This window comes from Antechinus flavipes, chromosome 3 (genome assembly GCF_016432865.1).
Source record: "Antechinus flavipes isolate AdamAnt ecotype Samford, QLD, Australia chromosome 3, AdamAnt_v2, whole genome shotgun sequence".
Lineage (NCBI taxonomy): Eukaryota > Metazoa > Chordata > Mammalia > Dasyuromorphia > Dasyuridae > Antechinus > Antechinus flavipes.
The window spans coordinates 585,387,733-585,396,592 of NC_067400.1; positions in this window are offsets into that span (position 1 = coordinate 585,387,733).

The window sequence follows — 8,860 nt, forward strand, 5'->3', positions numbered from 1 at the left end:
TTACAAATAATTCTATGCAGAAAGAACTCTACTTTATATGGAAACTATTATTTGATTAACAAAAATTTTTAATGTATACTTTTTCAGTTTCATACATACTGTCTGAAGCAAAACCCATTTATATACAAGATGCTAGAATGAGGGACACAGAAGTATTAGAAAAGTTGGTTGGCTTAAACTGGTATGACTTCTGCAGGAGATTAGTTTGGAGTAGCAAGGATCTAGGATTGATTAGATGTCCTTAAATGCTAAGCACAGCAAAAAGAGCTTTAAAAAAAAATGCTGGAGGCAAGAGGTATAAAAATCAAAATAGGTAGAAGTACTGCTTGATACTTATAGGACAACAATGAACAATGCAGAAATGCCTATTTGACTTTTATTTCTGCTTTCTTGATATGAAGTATAATTTTTGTACTGGGAAGGCGATAAGAAAGATTTTTTTTTAATTTTTTATTAAAGCTTTTTATTTACAAAACATATGCATAGGTAATTTTTCAACACCAACCCTTGCAAAACCTTGTGTTACAAATTTTCCCCTCCTTCCCCTCACCTCCTCCCCTAGATGTCAGGCAATACAATACATGTTAAATAGGTTAAATCTAATATATGTATACATATTTATACAATTATCTTGCTGCACAAGAAAAATCGGGTCAAGAAGGGGGAAAAAAATGAGAACGAAACAAAATGCAAGCAAACACCAACAGAAAGAATGGAAATGTTATATTGTGGTCCACACTCAATTCCCACAGTCCCCTCTCTGGATATAGATGGTTTCTTCTTCGCAATCTGATCTGAACCAATCTGAATCATCTCATTGTTGGAAAGAACCACATCCAATAGAATTGATCATTGTATAATCTTGTGGTTGCCATGAATAATGTTCTCTTGGTTCTGCTCATTTCACTCAGCATCAGTTCATGTAAGTCTTCCCAGGCCTCTCTAAAATCATCCTGCTGATCACTTCTTACAGAACAATAATATTCCATAACATTCATATACCGTAACTTATTTAGCCATTTCCCAGCTAAGGCACATCCACTCAGTTTCCAGTTTCTGACTGCTGCAAAGAGATCTGCCACAAACATTTTGGCACATATGGGTCCCTTTCCCTCCTTTAAGATCTCTTTGGGATATAAGCCCAATAAAAACACCACTGGGTCAAAGGATATGCACAGTTTGATAACTTTTTGAGCATAATTCCAAATTGCTCTCCAGAATAATTGGAAAGATTGTTAAAAGAGAGTTGGAACCCAAGATGAGATAGTGAGGGGCATCTAAGTGCTCTCAAAGGGGTTTGATACCATGCTTGGATGAACTATAACCTAGAGAACTAAAAGAGCTCATAGATGTGATTATTGATCCAATATCAGAGATCTTTGAAAATTTATGAACAGCTAATAAAAAACAATCTGAAAGAAATTAGTTTTAGACCAGTATCTAACACTATATACCACAATAAGCTCTACATGGATACATGACCAGAAGTGAAATGTCATATCATAAATTAGAAGATCATGAAAGAAGATAACTTTCATAACTATGGATAGGAGGATATATCTTGACCAAACAAGGGACAAAGAGAGCCACAGGAAATAAAATGGACAATGTTGATTACATAAAATTAATTTTTAAAAAATAAAATCAATGTAGTTAAAGAGAAGAAAATTAGCTATACTGGAAAAATTTTTTATCAGTTTCTCTGAAAAGAGTCTGAAATCTAATATATACAAGAAACTGATTCAAATAGAAAATAACAAGAGTCATCCTCTATTAGATAAATGGTCAACAGATATAAATAGGTAGTTTTCAACAGAAGGAAAGCAAAATATCAATAACCATATGAAAACATGCTATGAATCACTGATAAAGAAATATAAATTTAAACAAAGCTGACATTTCATTTCATACCCATCAGATCTACAAAGTCAATAAAAGAAAAACTAGAATGGTTGGAGGAAAAGTGCTGGGACAGGCCCACTAATATTCTGTTGGTAGAGCTTAAATTGGAATTTACATTGCCATTATCAAAAGCAATTTGGAATTAATACCCCAAAAGTCACTTAATTTTGAATATCCTTCAATTTATCAATGCCCTAACTATAATTATATCTGTATAGCCATATATTTTCCAAAGATGTCAAGAAAAAGAGAAAGAATACATTTGTAAAAAAATATATACATGGCATTCTTTATTGTAGGAAAAAACTGGAAACTAAGGGAGGGTCCAATTGGGTAATGGCTAAACATACCATGATAAATGAGTGTAGTAGAATGTTACTACAATTAAGAAATAATGAAAGGGATGGATTCCAAGAAACCTGAGAAGACTTATATGAACTAATGCAGGTTGAAGTGAACAGAACTGGAAGGATATTTTTATAATGACTACAATTTTGTAAAGAGAAGCAACTTTGAAAGACTTAAGAATTCTGATCAATATGATCTAATCATATGATCATAATCATATGAAGATAAATATGCTTCCTTATTTCTTGACAAAGCAAAGTGAAGTAGAAATGCAGAATGGGACATACACATGTATGTATATACATGTATATGTATATACACAAGCATGGTCCGACAATATGTGGTTCCAATATGTATGATAAGTATGCCAACTTGACAAAAGAGGGAGATTTTTGGTTTATTTGCTTTTTTAACTGAAGGGGGGGCGGGAACTGAGGGAGGAAGTGAAGGAGAGAGAAAGAAGCAAAGAAAGAGAGAGAGAGAGAGAGAAAGAGAGAGAGAGAGAAAGACCATAACTGAAATATTTTTAAACTGCACAGAACAGAAGATGGTTTATAAGGAAACAAAGTAGATCAGCTTTTACAACTAATTGCCAAATTTAGTATGTACTTTAAAAAAAACTGTAATGGAATTTTATTTGTATTTTCATATACAATACTTTCCATGTTCTTTTTTGTACATTGAAATGTCTTAAGTTCGTGGATGTTTGTCATGTTCAAAATTACTAGTTTAAAAAAATTTTAAAGAACAGAGAAGTCTTATAAGAATGGAGAAAACCAAATATCAGTTTTTAAAAAAAAGAAGAGGATGTAGTTTATCAACTACGGTCAATGAGAATGCCTTTAATTATCAGCAAAATTCTACAACATATTATTAAAGAGATGATTTAAGAGCAAGAAAACAGGTCAAAGCAGAATAACTTCATTTCCTATTTTTGACAGAGTTACTAGACTGGTTGATCTGGAGAATGTTGTACACAAAGTTCACTTATATTTCAGCAAAGCACTTGACAAAATTGTTCACGCTATACTTATGGATAAGATGGAAAGATGTCAAATAGATGATAGTACAGTTAGAAGGATTAGGAATTAGTTGAATACTACTACCCAAATACTAGACATTAATAGCATTGATGTGTCAGAGATCAAGAAGTCAAGAAGGGTAAGGTTTAAGAAATGGCTATCGGATTTGGCAATTAAGAAATGACAGGTAACTTTGGAGAGAACAATCTCAATTGAATGATAGTTGGATTTTCTCAAATTTCACTCACTAGCATAAATATATAAGGGAAGGGAAAAGGTGGTAAGAATAAATAAAAGGTTGGGACCTGGTAGGACAAGATTAGTAATAGGATAAAGAGACAAAGGAATGACTTGAGAGAATAATAAATTGAATGGAGAGGACAGGGTAGAGTTGAACTGGTTCACTAAGGAAGGGACCAAAATGAGGAAAGAATAACTAAATTCAGAAGTTATGGCCTGAGAAAAAATTGAGGGATGAGGGCTCTGAAATTCAAGATGGGGACAAACAATAGGATTGAAGATGGTAAGGCAAAAGGAAAGCAGAAATAATAAGATTATGATCAGATAAAGAAATTTCAAAGTTCATGAGCAAGGAAATGGAACACCAGTAGATGTTAGCAAGATAAAGGTTAATAACAATCTCTGTAGACAAGGTGAGGTAGAGGGGGGAAATGAGCAAATTGAGGAACTGATTAGTTAGGGTGTTTAAGGAAGTGTCAATCGTAATACTGATGTCCCCTAATATAAAAGGAGTTGAGGAAAAAGACCGTGAGCCAAGTACTTGAAAGAATATAATATCTGACATTAATATATATGACTGAGCTTCAAAGAAGAAAAGGCTACTCAATAGTGGTGGTAAAGTCTGGAAGCAGCAATGGGAAGCAAGCAACATATCGCTACCACAACTAGTAAGGTGGAAGGCAGGAGGAGGAGGTAACAAGGTTGAGAGCCAGGTCTTATTGAGTATAAAAAAAGGTGGAAGGAGAAAAGAAAAAATTTAAAGTGAAAACAAGTCTCATCATTATGGAACAGACTTTCCTAAGAGTATGGTGGACACTGAACAGTGAAGGAGAGCCAGGTATTGAGAATCACTGGAATGATGCGTCTGAAGGGGTAGAGTATGCTAACTATTGAAGAATGAGTTAGAGCAAATTATAGTTCCCAGGGGACTTCAGTGTGAAAATGAAGCAGCTCAGAGTGGGGTAGGGGGAGAATGAACAGTGTCATAATATAGAGGTTGTGTCCTTGACAGAAGTCAAGAAGAATGGCTGGTTTATTGGGAAAGAACATGTTTTAAACATGTTGAAATTGAGTTATCTATGGGTCACCAAGGTAAAAAAGTATGGTCAATAGATGAAAATAAAGTGGAGAACTCAAGAGCGAAATAAGAATTGGAGATGCAAGTCATAAGCATAGAGATGACAATTAATTCTATGACAAAAGAGAGAGAGACAGATGGACAGAGACAGAAAGAGACAGAGAAAGAGAAAGAGAGGGAGAAGAAAAGAAAGAAGAAGAAAAAGAGGAAGAAGGAGGAAGAGGAGGAGGAGGAGCAAAAAGAAGAGGAAGAGGAGGAAGAAGAGGAGGAGGAGGAGGAAGCAGCATTGAGGTTTATCCACACACATAGTGGAGTAGAGTATGGGATAATGAACCTACACAAGGACTTCAGAAAGTTTGGTTCTTTTCATTTCTTTCTCTCTCGGACAGAACATTAATCCTTAATGTTAAAAGGTATTAGAATCAATATAAAGTAAAGAAAGGTCTAATTCTATGAGTTGGGGGGAGGAAGGGGGACAGGTTGGGGATTTAGCCCATGAGCAAATTTACAAAGATTTGAGGTCTGAGGTTTCTGATAATTTTTGAGTATACTGTCAAGATATTTGGAGACGCTCCATTTCTTAGAGCTTAGACCTAGGAAGCAAGCCGTGTCCTGAGCTTGGCTTAACAAAAATTCTTGGTGCTCTGGACGATTTCACCCTCTGGCAAAGTGAATTGTTTTTATTGACCAATATCAGGTGTTCCCTTTAGGATTTATGCCCCTACTGTGATGGGGCAATCTCTATTTCTTGCTCACAATCTCTATCTCTTGTAACAGCCAAGTAAACTGAATTAAGTACTGCAGTCCTGTTCCCACCACACTAACACAGATTCTATATCCCACCAGGAGACACAAGCCTGCCATGGCAAATGCTACTCAGGACCTAAGAATGATCATGTCTCACTGATGAATATAAAGTACTGCCATTGCCCAGCATATTAAACCCTCCCCTTCAAAAGGACTTCTGCTTGCATTTTACTAACTTTGCAGTTAAAGCTTTTGCTTGATCCCTGACTCTCCTCTCTCTACCTTAGTCTGTTCAGTTCCAGCTATCCACAAGTTAAAGATGGGTAAAAAGTTCAGTTAACATTCCCTACAGGACTGCTTTCTAATCAACTGACTGGTTGCATTTGAATCTTAAAAAAAAATTATGGAACTAAGCCTAAAGGGGATGTACACCTTTTGTAATTACTTCTAGATCAGTATCAATCAGCATGGCTACATACAAAAACACAAACTCCACTTTATGTGGGAGGTGCTACTTGCGATTATTCTGGATTTTCTGATTTTTTTCCTTTTTTTCTTTTTCTAGTTTTTCTTTTTTTTTTTTTTTTCAGATTGATTCAGAGCTATTACCTTCGATAACTGTGGCCTGGATGGCACAAGAATGATGCCTGTAACCAAAAGGAGAATGTACAATTGATATAGGAGAGACTGAATTTCAAGGACCATGCATCCAGAAAAAAAAGGGAGGACCAAGGATAGAGATCCCTCAGGACCCTCATCTTCAACTGCTGACCAATCAATAGGATCTGACACAGAGGCTATTTTGCCCAACCCATACACCAAAGGAATGCCCCTATTACATATTCAAATGTCCATCCAGTCTCTCCTTCAAGATTCTGGGGGAAAGAGAAGAAAGGTCAGCACTTCCTCAGGAAGATCCTTCCATGTTAAGATAGTTGAAGTTGGACATTAAATCCAAATGATCTTTAAGCATATTTCCTGGTTCTGCTTTCTAAGGCAGAATAAGCCTAATTTTCCCTCCAATTTCCTTCAAACACTTCTCTTCTTCAAACTAAATATCCCAAGTTCTTTCAGTCTAACCTCTTATGACATGACATGGTTCCAAAGCTCTTTATTATCATCTTCACTACCTTCCTCTCAATACTCTCCAGTATATCTCCAGTCCCTTTTAAAATATAGCATGCAAGATACTCAATAATAAGTAACTAAAAACAATCACTTGGAAAATTTTTTCTTGATGATTTTGAGTTTTGAGCTAGGTTAGTTTTTGTTACTATTTTCTGAAAGAAGTATTTTTCTCCTTTCCCTTTTTATTTCTTCTAAGTGCTTATTTCTGAAACATTTCTTTTTTGTTCACTAGATTTTTTTTTCTATTTGTTCCAGGCCAGACTGAAAAAAAGCTGGTCCAGTGATTCAAGTTAAATGGACAATCTAGAGGTTAAGAAAGACCTATCTATTTACCATGACATGAAAAAGTTATTTTACAAAGGGACAAATTTCGACTTCTGCATTGGCCATAGCAGTACATGGGCCTGAGGTACCCTCAATTCCTGGAGCTGGTTATCTGAAGCCATGCCAATAGCTTCTGTCCTAGAACCCCAAACCCATCAAGTCTTTAGTACAGCTTTCCTACCTTTGAAAACAAAACTACCCTGTGTTCCACAAGACAGATGTTTTTATAACAGCAATTCAGAAATTTTTAAATTCTGCTTTCTTATTTTGCTTTATTTTTTGCTTTCCCCATAGGTATTTCCTCCTTTGTAATTGGTCCACTCTGCTCTACAGGATTATAAAAGAATGCCTGGTAGAAGGTTACATGATTGGTAAAAGATCATTCGTATTTCTGTGATACTGAGTTAATGGCTATTATTTGCTTATTCAAAAATTAATTGTTAGTATGTATGTATAGTCATGGCATCCTTCTGTACATGTCAGTTTGTTATGAAACTAATTTTCCAGCCTTACTGTTCTATTTGTTCTATTTTCATCAAGGCAACCATTGCTGCATTGTTTTATTACTACAGGATGCTTGGACCTCAATTCATCACTTCCTGGAAAATAGAGAGAAAAGAAATAGAAACAGTTTCAGATTTTATATTCTTGGGCCCAAAGGTCACTGTAGACAACTACTGCAGCTATGAAATTAAGATACTCATTCCTTTGGGAAGAAAACTATGGTAAATAACCAAAAAGCAGAGCCAATAAAAGTTCACATAGTTAAAAATTATGGTTTTTCCAGTAGCCAATGTATGGTTATGAAAATGGGCTACAAAAAAAGCCAAGTATTTCAGAAGCAATGTTTTTGAATTGTAGTGATGGAGAAGACATTTGAAAATCCCTTGGAAGAAGGAGATCAAATCAGTCAATATTTAAAGAAATTAACTTGGGCTATTCACTGGAAGGTGAAATACTGAAGTGGAAGTTTAAATACTTTGGTCACATAATGAGAAGATGGGACTCATTGGAAAAGACTCTACGGGTGGTAAATATTAAAAGCAAAAGGAAAAGGGATGGTAGAGGATGAGGTGAATAGAGTGCACCATGGAAACAATGAACATTAATCTGTACAGATTTTGAGATATGGTGGAAGATAGAAGAGCCTGGTGTGTTCATGGGGTCATGAAGAATTGGACACGACTGAATGATTGAACAACAACAGGAGAAGAAAAGGTCTAATTTGTTCTAAATATCATAAAATCTTTGAAAATCACTCTGTAGACAAATGTGAAAAGACTCCAGGGACCTGATCTAATGCATCATACATGCATAAACCAATCAATAGACATTTATGAAATGTCTACCATGTGCCAGGCATTATACTAAGTACTGGGGATACAAGACAATAATTAAATAATCCTTGTCTTCATATTCTAATGAGGGAGAAAACATGTACATATACTGGTACATACAAGATCTCTATGTAATATTTCACTGAGACTCACTCAAAATCACTCACTCCAGCAGGTTGGATCCCCTAGTATTGATACCAGGATTCTAGGGTGAATTCTGTGGGTAGGTTGTTGCTGTTGCTGTTGTCCTTTGATCTAAAAAAAGGATCATACTATGGATGCTCTGTCCACAGGAATATAATTTTTGATCACTTATATGTTGTAAGTTATTTTAAAGTCTTGGGCCAAGCTTCTGTGGCTCGTTATGAGTAGATATCCTCCAAACACTAGCTCACAAGCCCCCCCACAAGTAGGCTTCCCTTTAATCAATAAACTCAGCTCTTCAGCAAAGGTATTTACTTAAATCTCAACATTTAATCAAATATTCAAAGCAAAAACAATAATTACAATCATTTCCCCCAATACCAGGGCACTCTATAATAAATACACCTAAAGTTGATTACAGGGGGAAGACTGGACATAAACTTCAAAGAAAAATGGTAATAAAGTACTGTTGTGGAGGATACACCCAGTTCTACAGTGGTGGCTATGTCATATAAGTTAAAATGTTAAAATGGCTCTTTCAGTTAGGGTAATATCCCTAAGTTTAGAAACTATCAGAATTTTTGAGAGGT